This window comes from Apodemus sylvaticus, chromosome 4, assembly GCF_947179515.1.
Source record: "Apodemus sylvaticus chromosome 4, mApoSyl1.1, whole genome shotgun sequence".
In the NCBI taxonomy this organism is placed as follows: Eukaryota; Metazoa; Chordata; class Mammalia; order Rodentia; family Muridae; genus Apodemus; species Apodemus sylvaticus.
In genome coordinates, this window is record NC_067475.1 from 117,169,128 (window position 1) to 117,188,759 (window position 19,632).

The window sequence follows — 19,632 nt, forward strand, 5'->3', positions numbered from 1 at the left end:
TATATCAAAGGACTGGGGAATAAATGAGTGGCTGACTCCTTACTTCTCTTAACGTGTTGCAAGGCTAAGTTTGACCCATAGCACACACACACACACACACACACACACACACCCGTTCACATACAAATCAGCAACCGTTTGCTTAGACCTAATATGCACCACATCTGTTAGTGCATGCTCAAAGCGAATTGAACATAGTGTGTCTAATAGAAGAGACAATGCATAAATACAATATTTTTGTTGTATTTTATCACAAATAGTTTTATTTATCTGATAAGTACAGAATCAAGATATGGAGAAAGTGTCGTGGAAACAGAAGAGGAAGTACCCAATTGACTGGAAAAGCAGGAGACGCTTTCTGTATCGGTGTGGTACAGTTGGATCAGAAAGGGACCGGGAAGGAGATTCACAGAAAGAGAACAAACAGAAAGAGGAAGCCTGGTGTCTCAAGTACCTACCGGGAATAAGACTTGAGGACAGGGTATCTGTCCATAGGGAAAACAGGGAGGAAGTGTGGGGGTTGCAGCCGTGGCTGGGTGGGGAAGCGTGAGCTCAGCTTGGCCAAGGCCTTGGCGTCTGCAGCAGGCTGTGGAGGGTCCAAGAAGGGACGGTGACTGAGGCATGACGATTTAGAGGCAGTTCAGAGAGGCTGCACTTTCAGAGCTCAGAGGTGCTTTGTGGCAAACCCAGAGCTGTCTACATAGACCAGGCTAGCCTCCAAGCACCAGAGGTGTGCCTGCCTCTTCTTCCAGAGTGCAGGGATTAAAGGCCTGTGCAATGTAGACCAGGCTAGCCTTCAAGCATCAGAGGTGTGCATGCCTCTTCTTCCAGAGTGCTGGGATTAAAGGCCTGTGCAATGTAGACCAGGCTAGCCTCCAAGCACCAGAGGTGTGCATGCCTCTTCTTCCAGAGTGCAGGGATTAAAGGCCTCTGCTGCCAAGCCCGACTCAGCGTTTTCTTTTTGTCATCTAACAAGACAAACTCTGAGACTAATAGGATGCATTTCAGGCTGCAGGAGGCTGGGTGTGTAGGTCGGGAGTAAGTGTGAAGCCCCACGTTCTGCCACGGCACGGGTGTGGGAAGGAAGACTTGCTATGCCTTTAATACCAGTTGTGAATTTGGGGCTTCCATGTTCTCCACTGAATTCCCGAGCAGCTGGAGCTACATAATGAGATCCTGGGTGTTGGGGCAGGAGGTACAAAAATGTCCACAAAGACTTCGCTCAGTTGGCTATTTTGGAAGCGAGTCTGGGAGGTGACATGACAACTGTTTGTTTGTTTGTTTTGTCCAGTTTTGTTTCATCCTCCTTTGATTTATTTGTCCCCTCTCTCAGTTCTTTGTCTAATCTCTTTTGTTGTTTGAGAAGGGTCTTGCTCTGTAGCTTTTGGCTGGCCTGGAACTCTTGATGTAGACCAAGTTGACTTGAGGGCAGAAAGACCTGCCTGTCTCTACCTCCTGAATGCTTCCGTTAAAGGTGGCTGCTACTATTAATGATGTGTGCTTTTCACTGAGGTGTTTCCCTCCTGCCCCCCAGACAGGGTTTCTCTGTAGCCCTGGCTGTCCTGGAACTCACTCTGTAGACCAGGCTGACCTTGACCTCAGAGATCCACCTGCCTCTGCCTCCCAAGTGCTGGGATTAAAGGCATGCGCCACCACTGCCCGGCTCGCTGAGGTTTTCTGTAAAGCCCCTCTTTGTACCTTTAATTTTTTTCAAAGTTTATTTTTAATGATAGCTCTTAAATGCTTTAACCTCTCTTGTAGCCCACCACCCACCAGAGGGAGGGAAAAAGAAAGGATATGGGGGAAGTGGACCTGTTTAGAAAGGTTCTTTGCAGCAACTCCCGTCTGTGTTGTCTGGAAATCAGCAATTCAGTTCACAGGTTAGCAGGCAGCGGCAGCTCCATCCACTCGCAAACACTTCACAGATACACCAGCACTCTAATTTGGTAGACTTGGGTTAGCAACGGCAGTGACTGGACAGGCCTCAGCCACAGCAGGTGGGACCAGGACCAGAGAAGTTCTCTGCTGTGCCTCTCTCCTCTAAGATCGAAGACGCAAGGCCCACAAGCCTTGCACAGCTGGCCAAGCTCTGTTTCTGTCACCCCGTGGAGTCCTAGTTATACCCTCTACTCGTCACATGTCCTCCACGTGCCTCGCCTCAGCACGAGCATCCAATCAGCCCTCGGAGTCTCAACAAGTGCAGCTCAACTTGGCAAGGTAATGTGGACCAATACACGTGTGTTGTTAGCAACACCCTTCATCACGTGTCCTTTCACGTGTTTGCGTTAGCAGAACATCCCTTCACCTGTGTCTGCTTCAGTGAAACGTTCCCTCATGAGTCTGCCTTAACCTCTCACCTGTGTCCTCTTCAGGAAAACACCCCTTCATGTGTTTGTCTCAGCAAAACACCAGACACAACTGACTTTCCAAAGGACCCTAAGTTTCCGCTTCACCTCTTCTCCCGTGCATATGAATGAGTTTGTCTAAAAAGAAATTTGTATGCTGCTCCAGAGTCAAATAATTATATGGAAGGGGAGATGGGCTCTGGATAAAAAGATCCTCCCGGCCTACCATTCCCTCACTCCTGTGAGGCAGGAGGGTTAAGAAGTCAAGGAGATTCTTCAGCAACAGTTCAAGGTCAGCCAGACCTATAAAAGACCATGTCAACAAACTTAAGCCTGGCATATGCAAGACGATCTGAGTTTGAGGCTGGGCCAACGCTACGGAGTAAAGCTCTATCTAAAAATTAGACAACAAAAAAGAGAGTACAGCTGTAGCTCAGTTGGTGACATGTTTCCCCTGCTAGGGGCACACCTGATAGCCTATGCATTTAATAACTTCCCTAAACTGCTAAATTCTATAGCAGCTACAGAGTAGGGCAGAACAGTAGGATTAGCTCCTAGATTGTGGCTTTATATCTTTTCTAGTACCCATACTAATCCTTTACATTCAAACGTCTCTCCCTCTAAGCTTAGACGCTCCTTTCCGCAAGCCTCTAGAAGTTAGGGATCCCCTGTGTTCGGTTGGTTGCCGTTGGATCTCCTATCCCAGCTTCCCCCACTTTAAGTAATCAGGATTGCTAAAGGATACTTCCCCTTAAACCATCTCATGCATTTCTCTGTCAGAGCTGGAAAGAATCTGGTCTTTAAAACGTTTGGAATGCTTACCTAACATTTGTGAAACCTGAGTTCTGTCCCCAGTGCCTCTTAAGATAGTGTGCTGGTGTATAACTGTAATCCTAGCGCTGGGGAGGTGGAGACAAGGTCAGAAGTTTAAGGCTAGCCTAGGCTACATTACACCCTGTCTCCAACAACTACAGAACAAAAATAGGCTGAAGGCTGCCTGGCCCTGAGCAGGCATCTGCCTTTGGTACGGGTTGTTCCTTGCTACTTCCAGTTTTGCGTTGGAGAATTTGGCACTTTGGCTCCAGGCAGAATGATGGAGGTCATTGGCATTGGTGGAGTGGGGAAGCAAGTTCTCATAAAGTGCAGCGTGGATGACATCATTGAGGACCTGAAGAAACTGGGATGCACTGGAACAAGCTTGTTCTTAGGAAGTGGTATATGATTGTAGGGTTAAGGGCTATGCATCTGATCGGCAACAGGGATTGGCTGCTTGAGGAGGCTATGGGGAAGCCGAGAGACACTGCTCTGGGGGTGGGGAGCACAGTCTGAGGCCCTGGGAACGCTGGGGGGGGGTCCCCAGGCCTGCAGGGATGTGGGAGACCAAACTGTGGAGAACCAGCTCAACAGCTCTCACCTTGAGATTCCACTGACGTAGCAGTTTACAGCTGAACCACCCCCTTCTTCACACAAGGCTGATCAACTGGTTCTTATCCTGCCCGAACATCTAGGGTTGTCTAGGTGGAACTAGCATTCCAGAAATTTTGCTGGATGTCACAGCCTGCATCCGCCCTGGATAGCCTTTTCTCTTTCTGTGCTTTTAGCATTCCCCTCAGCCCCTTCCTACTTCCTCTCCAGTGCGTTCAAAACTAGGCGCTTTGCCTTTCATTAAAGAGGCTTTGACAAGACGCCCTTTTTGCGTGGAGTCGCTCTTCTTTCCCGCCCGTTTCTCTTTCAGGCTTGGGTTCCCCTCGGCTCCCTGAATAACTAGGTCCTGCGGGACGGGATACAGGAAGGCCCTGGTTCTCAGGCTATTGGGCACCCAGGTGAGAACGGAGTGGGGACCTGCGGACTGGATCTAGCCGGGCTGAGGGGAAAAGGAGGGGAGCTCTGGCTGGGTCCTGAGCGGGAGAGAGTCCCTGGCTTGTTCTCTGGGTTGCTTGGCTTGGTGGAGGCTGTGGCTGGGAGCACTGAGAGGCCTTCTGCAGGAGATTAGATGGTGGCTCTTTAGGAAAAGGCCTGCTCCATTGCTCTCCATGGCAGGTCCTGATGAAAAAAGGCAGTCCGAGGTTGTAAGACATTTATTGTAATGGTGGAAAGTAGGTGAATAAAGCCGTACCCCACTTCTCAGGGGCGGGCCTGAGGTTAAATACCTTTTGCAGGGATGAGTGTCTGGGAAGGAAAGCTTAATTGGCTAAGAGTCCAGGCCTTTAGGTACCTCATTAAAATGGAGATCTGTCTTGAGGCTATGTGACCTGTGGTCATGTCCTGTACCTGTGGAGGGGCTTGGGGTGTTGCCCTTATATGACTGATGGCCACAAACCTATGGAGGGCTGGCCTTGTGCCAGGAGCCTAGTGTTCAGGAACCACTGGGGTTTCCAACCTTAGCTCAACCAGGAATCAGGCTGCCTTTCACAGTCCTACATATGATGAGTCTCCGGGAGACTATGTCTCTGGGAGTCTATGGACCCCATGATGGGCTGAAGCTGGGATTTAATTACCAATAGACCTCCTTCCTCAGGCCTGTCACCTCCCACCGTCCTGTTATGCCAGTTGGATGCCTACTTTGAGTAATTCACATGAATCAACACTTAGATGCTAAAAGCAGCAAAGTGTCTATGTGGATAAAAGAAAGAGAAAAAAAGAAAGAAAGAAAAAAGAAAGAAAGAAAGAAAGAAAGAAAGAAAGAAAGAGGCTGGAGAGATGGCTCAGCGGTTAAGAGCACTGACTGCTCTTCCAAAGGTCCTAAGTTCAAATCCTAGCAACCACATGGTGGCTCACAACCATCTGTAATGAGATCTGACTCCCTCTTCTGGAGACAGCTACAGTATACTTACATATAATAAATCTTAAAAAGAAAGAATGAAAGAAAGAAAACGATTAGTGGGTAGGATGCTGCCCAGTGATAGACTGACTACTACATACCACAGGTTCCAAGGCCTTGGCTATAGTGTCAATCAACACTGAAAGACAGGAAAAAAAATCTTCTCATGGAAAAGGTTTATTCTGTAGGTATATATTAGTGACTGTGGCCAGGGCACATGGATTCAGAAGGCCTCAAATACCATGTTCCAAAGTGGTAACGATTTCATGAAGCTTTTATAATAGCTCACTTATGTGAGCACACACACCCTTGGTGTTTTATCTGCATGTGTGTCAGTGTGAGGATGTTGTATCCTAGAGTTACAGACAGTTGTGTGATGCCATGTGGGTCCTGGGATTTGAACCTGGGTCTTCTGGAAGAGCAGTCGGTGCTCCTAACTGCTGAGCTAGCTCTCCAGCCCCACCCCACCCTCCATTTTTAAAAAGCCCAAACTACACCCTCCCCGAAAACATTGCTATTTGTTTCTCATAATTCTAGAAGCTAGAAGTCCCAGTTCACCGGACTAGAAGTTAGGGTGCAGAGAGTTCAATTCCTGGGAGCTCCTTTCCATACATGAGGGATATTGGGGGGTCGAGCAGATAAGAGGGAACAGTTTCCTGCTGTTTGTTTCAGTGATGCAGGGGATCTTCCCAAGGACCCGGACTGAGCAGGCTGAGCACACATCCTGCTTCGGCACTGCACTGAGCCCTGATCTCCCTTCTGCACGGCTTCTAGTGGGTTAGGCCCATCCTTAGGACTTGATTTAACCGGGGCCACCTCCTCAAGCCCTATCTCAAACAGCCACACTGTGGGGTTAGAGCCTCAACTTAGCAGTTTGAGGAGAGCATGATTTTGCAGAGAGTTTTATTTCAGTTGTTTGAGGCGGGGTCTTCTCTGTTCCCAACAGACCTTGGCCTTGACCTTGTGGTAGTTTTCCTGATTCTACTTCTGCTGAGCTCCGGCCTCTGAATGAAGAGGGTCCCGAGAAAGGGGAGAATGCAGCGGCACTGATGCGATGGGAGTGGATGCAAGCTGTCAGTTCAAGTGTTCTCTCCTTGCCTGAGGATTCTCATCCTGTTCCTTCTCCTCCTGCCTTCTCCCTTCTCACGCTTTAGCCTTCTCTGACCAGACAGCCTGAACCCAGTCTTTTATTCACTAAAGTTACATCATCAAGGCTTTAAACATTGTTTATCATATTATTAGAAATTCTTAAATTTGCATACATTTTATGAATGCTGGATCATTAGTTCCAAACCTTGCTTCCTTAAACCAGAAACTAAACACCAAGCAAAAGCACCTTTCCTTATAGTTTTGACCCAGCCTGTTCTTCACAGGGAGCTAAGCACAACTCTCACAGTTTCCAAGTACAGCAGACAGCAGTCTTTAGTAACTACTTTCATGTAAGAACAGAAAGATGACAGACTACTAGGGTTAAAATGATTTCTTACAAAGTTTTCAAATTTACGTCGCCAACCAGCGAGCTCTCCCTAATATCTCTCTAAACATTGTCACTCCAATTCTTTAAGTATCCAGGGAAACCAAGTGCTAACTTTTTATATGCTTGTATATCATCAGCTTTCTCCTAGAAATTACATGGCCTCCTGTACTCTCTTTCTAATACTAGTTCTAGATCCTATACAAGCCTTTCTCCTATAAAATGAACCCATCAATCATTTGCTTCTGTTTTATAGATTCCTTGTTTTCCTCTCCATTCCTTTTCTTCCAGAGACCACCTTAACTCTCTATCCCTGATGTCCCCAAGTTCACCCTGGCTAATTAATGCAGCAGTCATTGGGCCGGAGGGCACATATGTCTCGTCAAGATTCCAAACACAAGGTCAAACCTAGCAAACCTCTTCTACAAAGAACCATATAGGCGGTTTTAAAAAATTATTTATTTATTTTATAAATAATACAAGTACACATTGCTCTCTGCAAACACACCAGAAGAGGGCATAGGATCCCATTATAGATGGTTGTGAGCCACCATGTGGTTGCTGGGAATTGAACTCAGGACCTCTGGAAGAACAGTCAGTGTTCTTAACCACTGAGCCATCTCTCCAGCCCGACCATGTAGGCTTTTACGGCCTCTCTGGTTGTGTTGTCTAGATCCTTTCCTGTGGCCAAGCGGAGGGCCTGTTCCTCATCCTCATGGCCCCATGACCTTCTCCACTGCTCATTCCTGAGAGCTGTGTCTGTTTCATTTAGTAGGGTGTGATTAGCTCCAAGTAATGGGGGAACTGTATTCCCCAAAAAGAGAGATCGAAAGTGAAATAGAAGAGGCAGCAGATCAGTTTCAGGACAACAGCAGTCATCAGCACACATGGGGATCATGGGACTCAAGAGCCTGGTAATGTCGCAGGGGCAGGAACTGTGTCACACCTTCGCTTAAGTAGCCATGCAGGACCCAGCTACTTTCCCAGGGCCCGGCCTACAGGTGCATGCCACAATTTACAATTTTCTACGTTTAATAAGTAAAGCTGCTGTGGTGGTGGTGGTGGCCCATTCTTTTAATCCCAGCACTGGGGGAGGCAGACGTGGGCAGATCTCTTGAGTTCCAGGACAGTCAGGGCTACATAGTGAAACCCTGTCTGACAAAAACAAAAATAAATGAAGCAATATTTAAATCTTTGTTAGTTGCCACGTGCTCTTTCCCCTGGTATTAGACTCAACCAGTCTTAACTTACCGGATCCTCTGAGGGGACCATGCGGAGACGGAAATCGATGCAAACCACAAGAGGAATTTTATTAAATCCAGCATGCTGAGGCCGTCATACACATACAGAGAGAATGACCCCGACCCTCGTGCTGCACCCTGTATACCCTGCTCAGGGCCGCCGCCATTAAGCACAGTGTGATTGGCAGAACAGTGCTACACTCAAACGAATTGGTTGTTAGGTGATGAGTAGGTGACCAACGGTCAGTCCTTCGGAATGTGTCCCCACCCTTGGTCTGTCTCCCCTTCCCTTTTGTGGTCTGAGGAATGTAACTTAGCCCCTGACCCCTTTTAAAGTACCCGAGTTAACTCTTTCAGTGGCAGTGTCATGAGATCTCTTGCTAAGACATTTTTATCTTGTGGGCCCTGAGCTATGCTTCCTTTAGTCTGGTCCGACCTGACTCGTGCCGGAGCTTGGCAGGGACGTGCACACGAAGTTAGGCCGCTCTTTCCAGATGTGAGCTTCTTCCAAGGAGCAAAGTAGGCCAGAGAACTCCCTCGTGGGTTTTTCTTTTTGTTGATAGAGTCACAAGTAACCCAGTAGGCCTCTGGTTTGCTCTGTAGCTGAAGTGGAATTTATAATCCTCCTGCCTCTCCCTCCGGAGTATAGGATTATAGGTGTGTGCCACACAGGTTTCTTTTTAAAGATTTATTTATTTATTATATATAAGTTGTAGAGAGCCTTATCGGGTGCCAAGCTACCTGGCAGGAGGCTGACATTGGCTAAGGACAAGGAAGTGAAGAATCTGACATAGGGCATGATAGGGAAGTTAAGTTCACCAGAAATCTGACGTTAGGTTATAATAGGGAAGTAGGTTAAGGCAGGAATTTTAATCTTAGGGTGAAACAAAAGAAGTGGGCTTCAGGCAAGATTTTGGGCTTAAATGAGGAGGTAGGCTCAGGTATTTTGTTCATTCTTGCACACCCTTGGAAACAACTGTCCCTGTGAAGTGATTGCCGGACTTTGCTTACTGCCTTGACTGTTTTCTGTTTACTGTCTTGCTTGTTCCTTATTGTACTACCATTGCTCTTAGTACTTGCATGTAATTAAAATGGTATAAAAGTGAATTGGAAACATTAAACCCGCCTTCAGTTTCAGAACTGACTGAGGCCATGCTGCAGTATTGTCTAATTGTCTCTTTCTTTTAATCCTCGCTCCTGTGCTGGAGAACCTGTTGACTGGCTGATTGGGCTTGGTTAATAAGTACACTGTAGCTGTCTTTGGACACACCAGAAAAGAGCATCAGATCTCATCACAGATGGCTGTGAGCCACCATGTGGTTGCTGGGATTTGAACTCAGGACTTCTGGAAGAGCAGTTAGTGCTCTTTAACCACTGAGCCATCTCTCCAGCCCAAAACATACAGCAGCTGTTTCTGCCCAGTTGTGAACTGGGGGCCTTTCACATGTGAGGTGAATGTGATGACCACTACACTACGGAAACTGGCTGCGTCACAGTTTTATGAGGTGTGGGTAGTTGAACCCGGGGCTTCATGCATGCTAGGAAAGCCGTCTACCAATGGAGTGACTTTCTGAGCTCTCTTAGAACTGCACTGCTGCTTAAGGTCTGTCTCCTCCCTCCCTCCCTTCCTTTCTTCCTTCTCTCTGTTTGGCCCGGGTCAGCCCTGTTTTGTAGTCTTCCTCCTTTTGCCTTTCCCAATCTCCTCTGCAGACTCTGTGTCTAATAAACGCTCTGCATACATGTGGAGGTGGGGAGGGAAGCAGGGGCGGAGGCGGAGCCTGCAGAAGAGAACATAGCATAGGGCATAGGGAAACACTGGCTAGGCCCAGGCAACCGCACCGGGGTAGGATGGCGGTAACTGTAGAGTTTGCCTGGCTAATGGGGAGGGAGGTCCCTGCTCAGAAGGCGGTGCCGGTCTGGCATGGGCTTCCTGGGTACCTGCTGAGGAAGCTTGGCTGAGAAGAGGCTGGGTCCTTCCCTGGTGGCTGGAAACGCTGAGGCCCGCTCCATGCTTCTACGCGGCGGGTTTTGATAAGAAGAGACAGTTCATAGTTTCAATGCTTTATTATAGAATAGAGAAGAGAGACAGAGAAGATAGAGGGATGACCGTGACCACGTGGAAATGGGGGAAAGAATGGAGAGAGGGAGAACAGAGAGAGAGGGACAAGAGAGGGCAGAGAGAGATCAGAGAGGGCGGAGAGGGGCGAGAGATTGAGGAGGGGCAAGAAGCCTCCTTTAATAGTGGACTGGATTGTCAGGTAACCGTGGGCTGGGGAAAGCCTGGCTGTAGCCAGGTGACTGTAGGGGTGGAGTCCAGCCAGAAAGCTAGGGGCCTGGGTCGTGGCCATGCATGACTGATGGCCACAGGATTATGGAGTTGAGTCAGCAGTCTGGGAGCATAGCTCACGGGTTCCTTCCCATGTAGAATGTTCTACTGGGTCTCTGGAGTAAGTCTTGCTCAACCAGGCTACAGACTGCCCTACAAGGTCCCACACATATATGGAAATCAAATCCCCAAATACCACCAACACGAGGAAGCCATGTTTGTGCTGACTATTGTCCTTGAGACCTACCTACCATCTTAAGAGAGCCGAGGTGATACCACAAAGGAGAAAGGGCACAGTTTGATTTTATTTAGATTTTGAAAGGGGACGATAGATATCATGGTATTTTAAGATTGATAAGAACACCAAGGGACAAGTTGTTGGGCCAGGGTCTAAAGGGTATAGGACAGAAGTTTCTACTGAGTTGAATTTTCAGGTATTTCTCTGTGATGTTCAAGAGAGATGTTCACTTGGGCAAGTCTCCTGCAATACTGCAGTTCTGCTCAGGGCAATAGAATAATAGCACACACCATAGGTGGTTGGGTATTTCAGCTTTCATCGCTGATTGCTTTTTGGCTTTTATGGGGCAACAGGCTTACACAGCTGCAAATATGATAGAAAAAAAGCATCTTTTATTATTTTCTTTGAATCGGCAATAGATACTCAAGTTCTTGCATTAGTTCATGACAAGGAGAAATTGAATTTTGTTTGTTTGTTTGTTTGTTTATTTATTTATTTATATTTAGGATAGTTTTCACGTTGATCAGAAAAACCACATGACCTCTTATTTCTGAGACTTGATAGCCTCCAAATACACAGGATCCTGCCATGACTTGCTTCTGTTCGGGGTTTTGTTAGAATGATAACAATGGTTATTTTTGTTTGTTTGCTTATTTGTTTGTTTTAATAGAGTCACAAGTAACCTAGTTGGCCTCAGATTTGCTCTGTAGCTGAAGCTGACATAGAATTTGGTAACAGGAAACATTGTAAAAGGAGAAGAGAGCTGGGTGTGGTAGCTCCTGCAATCCCAACCTTCAGCCTACAGTGAACTTCAGGCCAGGTCTAAACAGTAAGACCAGTGTCCTGTGTCTCCCCGTCACTGTGTCATATCTCACATGCATTTCTTTCTCTCTCTTGCTCTGTGTCTTTACTTTTTGGTTCATTGGAGCAAGGTCTCAACATGAGGTCTATGATAGCCTCACTACCATGCCTGCCCCATCCTTACCAGCTCTGCTCCCGCCCCCCCCCCCCCAGGGTCTCATGTAGCCCATACTGGTAGGCTGGTTTGGATGGTAATTTAAAATTGTTGACTTTATGTGTATCGGTGTTTGGCCTACATGTGTGTCTGTGTACCCCGTGTGTATTTGCTACCCAAGGAGGCTACACTATGTCATTGGTTCCCCTGGGACTTGTGGTTGTGAGCTGCCATGTTGGTACTGGGCATTCTCTGCAGAGCATCCAGTGCTCTTAATTGCTGAGCCATCTCTTTAGTTTCTTGGTGGTAGTAATTATTTTTTAATTTTGTATTTCGTTGTGTGCACGTGTGCATGTGTGTGTTTGTATACATACATACAGGCCAACTTCAGGTATGTTCCTTGTCTTAGGGCTCGAATTGCTGTGAAGAGACATGATGTCCAGGGCCACTCTTATAAAGGACAACATTTCACTGGGGCTGGCTTACAGGTTCAGAGGTTCAGTCCATGATCATCAAGGTGGGAACATTGCAGTGTCCAGGCAGGCATGGTGCAGGCAGAGCTGAGAGTTCTACCGCTTGGTCAAAGGCAGACAGGAGAAGACTGTCTCCCATGTGGCTAGCAGGGTCTCAAAGCTCCCCCCCACCCAGTGACACATGCACTCCAAAAAGGCCACACCTTTTAATAGTGCCACGCCCAGAGGCCAAGCCTATACAAGCTGCCACATTCCTCTGTGCTATCCACCCGGTGTTGTGTTTTGAGGCGGTCTTTCTCTGAACCCAGAGCTTGCAGTTTAGCTGAGCAGGCAGCCGGCCCAGCATGCCCTGGGAGCCCCTGGTACTGCTGCCCTAGTGCTGGGGCTTGGGTGTGTCCTGCTGACTTTTTTACAGAGCTGCTGAGGAGTCAGGTCCTCCGGTTTGTGCAGCAAGCACTTCACACATTGAGTCATCTACCCGTTCCCCTGTGGGATCATTTTGCAAGAAATTACTACTGGGAGAAACCGGGCAAAAGGTCCTTGGGATCACTCTGTAGTATTTCTTTCTTTCTTTTCTTTTTTTTTCTTTGTAATAGTCTTACAACGGCCTATAAGTCTACAGTTATCAAAAAGTAAAACATTCAATTAAAAAAGAAAACCAACAGATCAAGCCTGCTTGCCTTGCTCTCATAGCTTCTTGGCAGTGCCTTGAATTGTCCAGCAGCCTCCGTTCTTGTGCTCCCACCCAGCCCCACCCTTGAGGCCCAGGAAGGGTATCATTTCACCACAGGTGTTACTGAGGAGGTCTTCTGAAGGTGTCAAGGCGACCTGCTATTTGCAAATAGCAAATTTTCTTGTAAGTAGCTTAGTATTATTTTGTTTGTATGTTTTTTGAGACAGAGTCTCACAATGTAGCCCTGGCTGTCCTGGAACTCACTGTGTAGACCAGGCTGGCTTTAAACTCACAGAGCTTTAAACTCACCTGCCTCTGCCTCCTGAATCCTGGGATCAAAGGGACGTGCGACCACACCCAGCTAATAAAAGTGGTTAAACCAGGCACTAGGACAGTTGCAGCAGGATTTCCCCATGGGGAGACTCCAGGAGAGCTACAGTTAGGTTTTCTTTAGTGTTCCCCCAAACTGGAGAGGAGGACAGAGATTGACACATGAGATAAACTTTATTTAATTAGGAGGGTTAAAAAGACATCATGAAAAGATGTCTTTATGGTGGCATGAGAGGGGCAGAGCTGATGCTGGCTGGCTGAGCCTTGGAGGGCTGACAAAATGGATCTGAGCCTCCATTTTTTCATCTGGAAAAGCTGGGCAGAGAGAACATACCATGCCAAGAGAATTAAATTGGAAAGTCCAGTGCTTAGCACAAGGTTTTGGCATCCAGCAAACTCCAGTTCTTTCTCACTTGTATTTCCCAAGCAGCAAAGTAGCTTCCAGGTTGGAGAGCTGTCTTCTAGCTGCCTGCTGGCTTCAGGGTGCCAGGAACTGGCGGGGATTCAGCAGAAATGAAAGGTAGCTCTAATGCGGTTTAGATTTAGACAAACATGGCAACCAGCTGAAATCAGCTGGCCAGCCGGGCCTTAGAACACACCTGATAACCATCTCACATTCACGTTTACTTCTTTAATCAGGGCCGGTTCAGTCTCTTAGAAAACAGCAGGAGAAGGTAGAGGAAAGGTCAGGTGGTGGTGGGAAGCCTGTCGGCTTCGCATGGCTGGAGAGATGGCCAGGCACTGGAGTGTGCTTGAGCCTCTTGTAGAGTTCAGTTCGAAGCACCATCTCAGGTGGCTCACAACTACTCAAAACCACCTGTAAGTCCAACTCTAGGGGATCAGACACTTCCACGGACAGACAGACAGACACACACACACACACACACAAAACCAAAAGGCCACTCTCCCATTCCTTTTGCCCAAAACAAAACAAAGTAGGTAAGAGTACTGAGAACCTTTTAGCTAATCTTTAGCTAAATATTTCCTTTTATTCCAGCAGTAGTGGTATACGCCTTTAATCCCAGCACTCCGAAGACAGAGGCCAGCAGAGTTTGAGGCGAGTCTGATCTACAGAGTGAGTTCCAGAACAGGGTTTTGAGAAACCCTTTCTTGAAAAGCTAAGGAAAAAATTAAAAAAAAATGTATTTTAAACATTTTTTACAGAAAAGCCTCCCCCCCCAATTTAAAAAAAATACACAGGTACACGGGCCATTTTCATGCAAGTGTATACTTTTCAAATATATTGTCTTACCTGTACCCATATTACCTCTTTTTTCTTTCTTTTTCTTTTTTAATTAGGCCGTTCGACAGTTTCATTCATGTGTGTGATACATTCTGTCTCTCTCATCTCTCCCCTACCCCCTTTCACAACCCCCCACCCTTCACCTGGGCCTTTCCTAGATTCATGACTTTCATGGTGTGACACAGCCAACCCTGTGACCACTGGATGTGGACTGTCCTTTGGAACAAGGAGGTACAAAATCGAAAGTTCAGACTCCCTCCTTTCCTGTATCTACCTGTAGGGAATAGTTCAGCAGTGAGGGATGCCGCTGCCTACAGCTCCCGCCTCCTTTGGCTGCAGCTGAACCCATCCCTGCGCAGTCCTGGTGCAGTGGACTCTTGTGTTGAGAACTCATGGCTGCCCTGCTGCTTGCTACCCAGGAGACAAGGGCGTTTGTAGCCCTTGCCTTCTGGTTCTTACAGTCATTCCATCTCTTCTTCCACAGTGTTCTATGTCTATGGCTAAAGATAGATTTAGAGGTTGGTTCAACACTATGTCAGCTTAGTGACACAACAGAATTAAACTGTGTCGTGTCCCCTGCACCTCCCCCCACCATCCCCGGGGACTGTGACCTCCCTTTGACTGAGTTTACAGTACTGTGGAGAGATACTGGTCATTCCACAACAACCATGCTGCTATTGATCATGTCGATGTATTTTGCCTGGTAGGACAGTGCAGTAGTTTGTAACATTCACAACTGAGTAAGGCTACTAGTGTCTTTTATCCCCCAGTAGCCTGTGTAGCATCCTTTGTCATTGTCAACTCGAGGTTTCCAGCACGGTTCCAGCTTGGCATTTCCATGACATGCAGCCTGGGGTGTGTGCGTGGTGTCTGTCAGCCATGGGATGTATTACCTAGGACCTAACTTATCTGCCCTTGTTCTGAGACAGTGTCTAATGGAATCCTCCCAGCTGGGTCTCTAGCCAGCCAGGGCCAAGCAGGAAGATGAACTCTTCCTTCAGTTGCCACCTCTGGAGTGGCAGGGGTTACATTAAGCCCCTCCCCTCCTGGCTTCCATTTCCCTGTTCTAGCCACTGTTCTGTTTGAACCAGGGGTCTCTGGTATGCTGGGCAGGTGCCCCTCACTGGGCTACAGTCACAGCACTGGTCTCCCTAGTTCTGATGGGCAGTCAAGAATAAGGATGATGGCCTTTAAACCCTCCCTACCACCGGCTCATAAACAGTCATCTTGCTGTTGGCTTGGGGGAGAGGGTTAATAATTTATAGCTTTAAGGATGAATCAGAACTTTTCCTTTGAAAAAAGATTTATTCTTATTTGTGTATGTGTGTGTGTGTGTGTGTGTGCCATCTATGTACAGGTGTCCACAGAGGCAAGAGAGGGTGTTGGTGTGGAATTAGGCAGTGTGCACTGTCTGATATGGATACTGGGAACCCAACTTCCTCTGGAAGAGCAGCAAGCACTCTCAACCGCTGAGCCAGTGTTCCAGCCTCTACCCTCCTTTTTGAGACGGAGCCTTAGTTTGAGCCCAGGCTCGCCTAGAACTTTTTAAATATCCTGGCTGCCTCAACTCAGGGTGACCTTCCCGCTTCTCCCTCTCAAGTGTTAGGATCACTGGTGAGTGCACTCACACTCACCATGGAAATGTCTCAGATCACTAACAGGTCTCCTATCCTAACATGTGAAACTGATAAGAATGGAGTTTGTGTCTACTGAGCGTCTGTCACAGCGCAATGCTCCTCTGACTGATTTCTGTCCGTGCCTCTGTTCTAGGAATCACATGGACCTGCTGATGACTGCCTACACACTCGAGTCATGAAACGGTCCTAGCTGGAGTCTTCGGAGCCTGCTCATAGCTATGCCAGAAAAACTCTTTGTTGTGGTAAATCTCCAACTCTAATAAACCCGTGCAAAACCCACACAACTCAGTTCCAATATTTATAAGCTGCACACCTAGATTGTGCTGCTTTACCGCTACATTAGTCCCCAGCTAGGAGATCCCTTGTGACTTGTGGCTTCTTGGAACATGGTTCTGCTCCATCTTCCCTCCACCTCCTCTTCCTCTCCCCCCCTCCAAAACCTCCAGCCCTGCATTCCCCTTCCACTGCCCAGTCACAGGCTCTAGCCTTTATTTGGCCAGTTAAAATGGGGAGAAGGTTCACGTGATATCACCTGAGCCCCTCTTGAGGAAGCAGAGTTAGCATCAAAATGCAAACAGCACCAAGACAACCCAAGAAAACTTTCTGTCTCTCACTGGGATCAAACTCCAGGCCTCACTAGGCAGGCGTTCTCCTAAGCCCTGCCGCTTTGGGCAGAAAATGGCAGTAACACGCCATGGGGGCGGGGCATCTAATCTCTTGGTAACTGGGGTAACTGAAAGGGCTAGGGCCTTATTTAAACAGGGCTGTCTCACTAAGTAGTCTAGACCGGCCTTGAATTCACTCTGTAGCCCACGCAGGCCGTGGACTTGAGATTCCTTAGTTTCCTGTCCTCAGAGGACTAGGATTGTAGCTGACTGCCGCCATTATGCCAGCATTATAAGCAGCTAAAAAAAAATGTTTACGATGTGCATTCCACAGTTCTTATACGGCAGCCAGAGGATGACTTGCTGGACTTGGTTAGCTGGTTTCCTCCTTCCGACGGCTGGATCCCAGGGGTTGAGCGCAGGTTTGCACGCTTAGCAACAAGGGCTCTTTTCTGCTGAGCCCGTCTAGCTGGCCCTGAGGGAAGTTTTTAAGGAGCCCTTTATGTCACCCTTGGAAGACAAACACTGGGCTGTGTCTGTAGCTCTGTGGGCAGAATGCTGGCAGAGTTTGAGGCTAGCCTAAGCTACACGAGACCCTGTCTCAAAATGAGAGGGAGGGGGGGGAGGGGCGGGGAGGGGGAGGTGCTATTTTAACGTCACAGTTGCTGGCACAGGTCCAGTCTTTCCTGTTGATGCTCAGTCATGTGAGGCTGAGTTCTTTTATTGAACGAATGCTGCCCTTTCATGTAGTCAGCAGCAGGACTAGGTGGGGAACGCTCGCTCGGACGAGAACAGCGTCTATCGCTCTGCGTGTTCTCCAACTCTGTGGTTAAGAAGACAAACATGGAGGGATAGTTGTGCTATGACAAGCCAAGCGCCTTGCTCAGCGTCAAGAGAGAACCGAAGGCCATCTAATCCTACTTAAGGATTGTTTACTCAAAGCTGTCTAAGAATGGGCCAGTTTCTGGGAGTGGTGGGGAGCGGCAGCAGGAGGATCAGGAGTTCCAGGTCACTCCCGGTTATGTGGTGAGTTGAAGGTCAGCCTGGCTACATGACACCCTGTCTCAAGGAACAAAAACAAGACACAAGGCATGCATGGTTTGAGTAAAACACAGCAGCTTCTCAATTAGTGGATAGAGCTGAATGAATTCACTGTATTGCCTGCGTTCTGACTTCAAGCTGGTCGCTGGCCGATCCAAGATGATTATTCAGTTCCTTCGTGTCACCAAAAAGCCAAAAAATATATAATGGATGTAATCATTCCAGTTCTACGGAGCAAGCAGGTCCCATGTACGTCCATTTGGGAAATGTTTCCCTGCACTCTGATCCCCTGTAACTTTTCATTATTGTTTGTTTTTACCATTAATCTTTCCTTCTCCAAGCCTAGAGACACTCACTGCCTTTGGCTATTTTCATCTTATTGTGTAAGGTCTTAGAAAGGCACATGTCCAATGTATATAATATAGGAGACAGGTAGACTAAGACCTGCAGGAGAGAAATTCAATAAAAGTTTGTTTCCCCAAGGATGGATGTACCAGCAGCAGTGACTCAAGTCTGCGAAATGATGCAGCCATTACTGAGCTGCGGACAGCCAGGCTGAGGGGTGGGCTCTCCCCCTCTCTTTTTTTTGCTGACCATTTGCTCTAGTGAAAAACAGAATCAGAAGCCCTACATTTGAGTCATCCACTTGGGCAGGAAAAAAAAGTTCTTTTTATGCCATCCATTCCGACATTTACCTGTCCCACAGGCTCTAGCACTTACAGGCGAAAGAGGAATTTGCCCAATGAAAATTGAGAGCACATTTCTGAGAAATTGTTTTCCATAAATCTTGCAAATGACTCTGCTCAAATATTCTAGGCTATAGTCAGCTGGACCGCTAGGGAGAGATTATGGGGATAAAGCTGAGGACAGCTATAAGACCCTGCATGGCTCTATCCAGAGCTTCGTGCTTTGACCTTTTTTTGCATGGGAAGCATTCCTGTTGGCTGCCTGAGTTGCTAGGAACACTGTGGTCAATGTTACACCAGAAAAGGTGCCTTCCCTAGAACTAGGGACACACAGCCCAAACCTCCCCCATGAAGGAGGAGATTGCCTGATGCCCATGGTTTGTCTCAAGTGAGACCGCTTAGGTGTAAGAGAACAGCGCTGAATGGGAAGTTGAGGTTTTGGTCAGCAGAGCCTTGTGCACGCTCATCCAGTTGCATTTAGAAGATGCCACCTACCGCCATGCTCCTGTGACCACAGGTGGATGCCACCATACTCAGTAATCACAGAGATGCCTCTCTGCCACCCAGTGATCGCTGATAGGTACCACTGCCACCATTTTCAGCAACCAGAAAGTTTCTTTTACTAAATTGTTTATTTGCTTCATCTATTTATTTGAGGAACGTGCTTGCTTTATGATACAGATATGTGACTTCAAACTTGTGATCCTCCCCCGACCCCCAGCCCCCCGTCTCAGCTTCCTGTGTATACTGACTACAGGTTTGGGTCACTGTGCAGGGGTTCCATATTGGTATTTTTGGTTTTTATGTTTTGTTTTGAGACAGGGTCTTATGTAACCCAGGCTGGACTCAAACTGGGTGTCTATTATTGGCTGGACTTGAACTCTTGATTCTCCTCTACCTCTAGAGGGGTGGGAATATAGAGTGTGGTACCACACCAGGTTTTCCATATTGACTTTTTGTTTGCTTTTTTGTTTTTTTGACACAAGGGTTTTCTGTGTGGTGGCCCTGGCTATTGTAGAACCAGCTCTATAGACCAGGTTGGCCTCGAACTCACAGGGATTCACTTGCTCTGTCTCCCATGTGCTGGGATTGAAGGCATGTGACACTACACCCAGCTATTCACATTGACATTTAAACCAATATCTGATTGGGTTTTTGAATCCTGGAAACAAATTTCATTATTTACCAGCTAATAGTCATTGTCTTAGGAGAATATAAAAGTTGAAACAAACCTTTTAAAAGCAAAAACTAGCTGGGTAGTGGTGGCACATGCCTTTAGTCCCAGCACTTGGGAAGTAGAGGCAGGCAGATTTCTGAGTTCAAGGTCAGCCTGGTCTACAGAGTGGGTTCCAGGAGAACCAGAGCTACACAGAGAAACCCTGTCTCCAAAAACCAAAAAAAAAAAAAAAAAAAAAAAAAAAAAAAAAAAAAAAAAAAAAAAAGAAAGAAAGAAAGAAAGAAAAAAAAATCCTCAGTATCACTAACCAAACCAAGCTAACCAACTAATCAACTAACCAAACCAACCAACCAACCAACCAACTAAC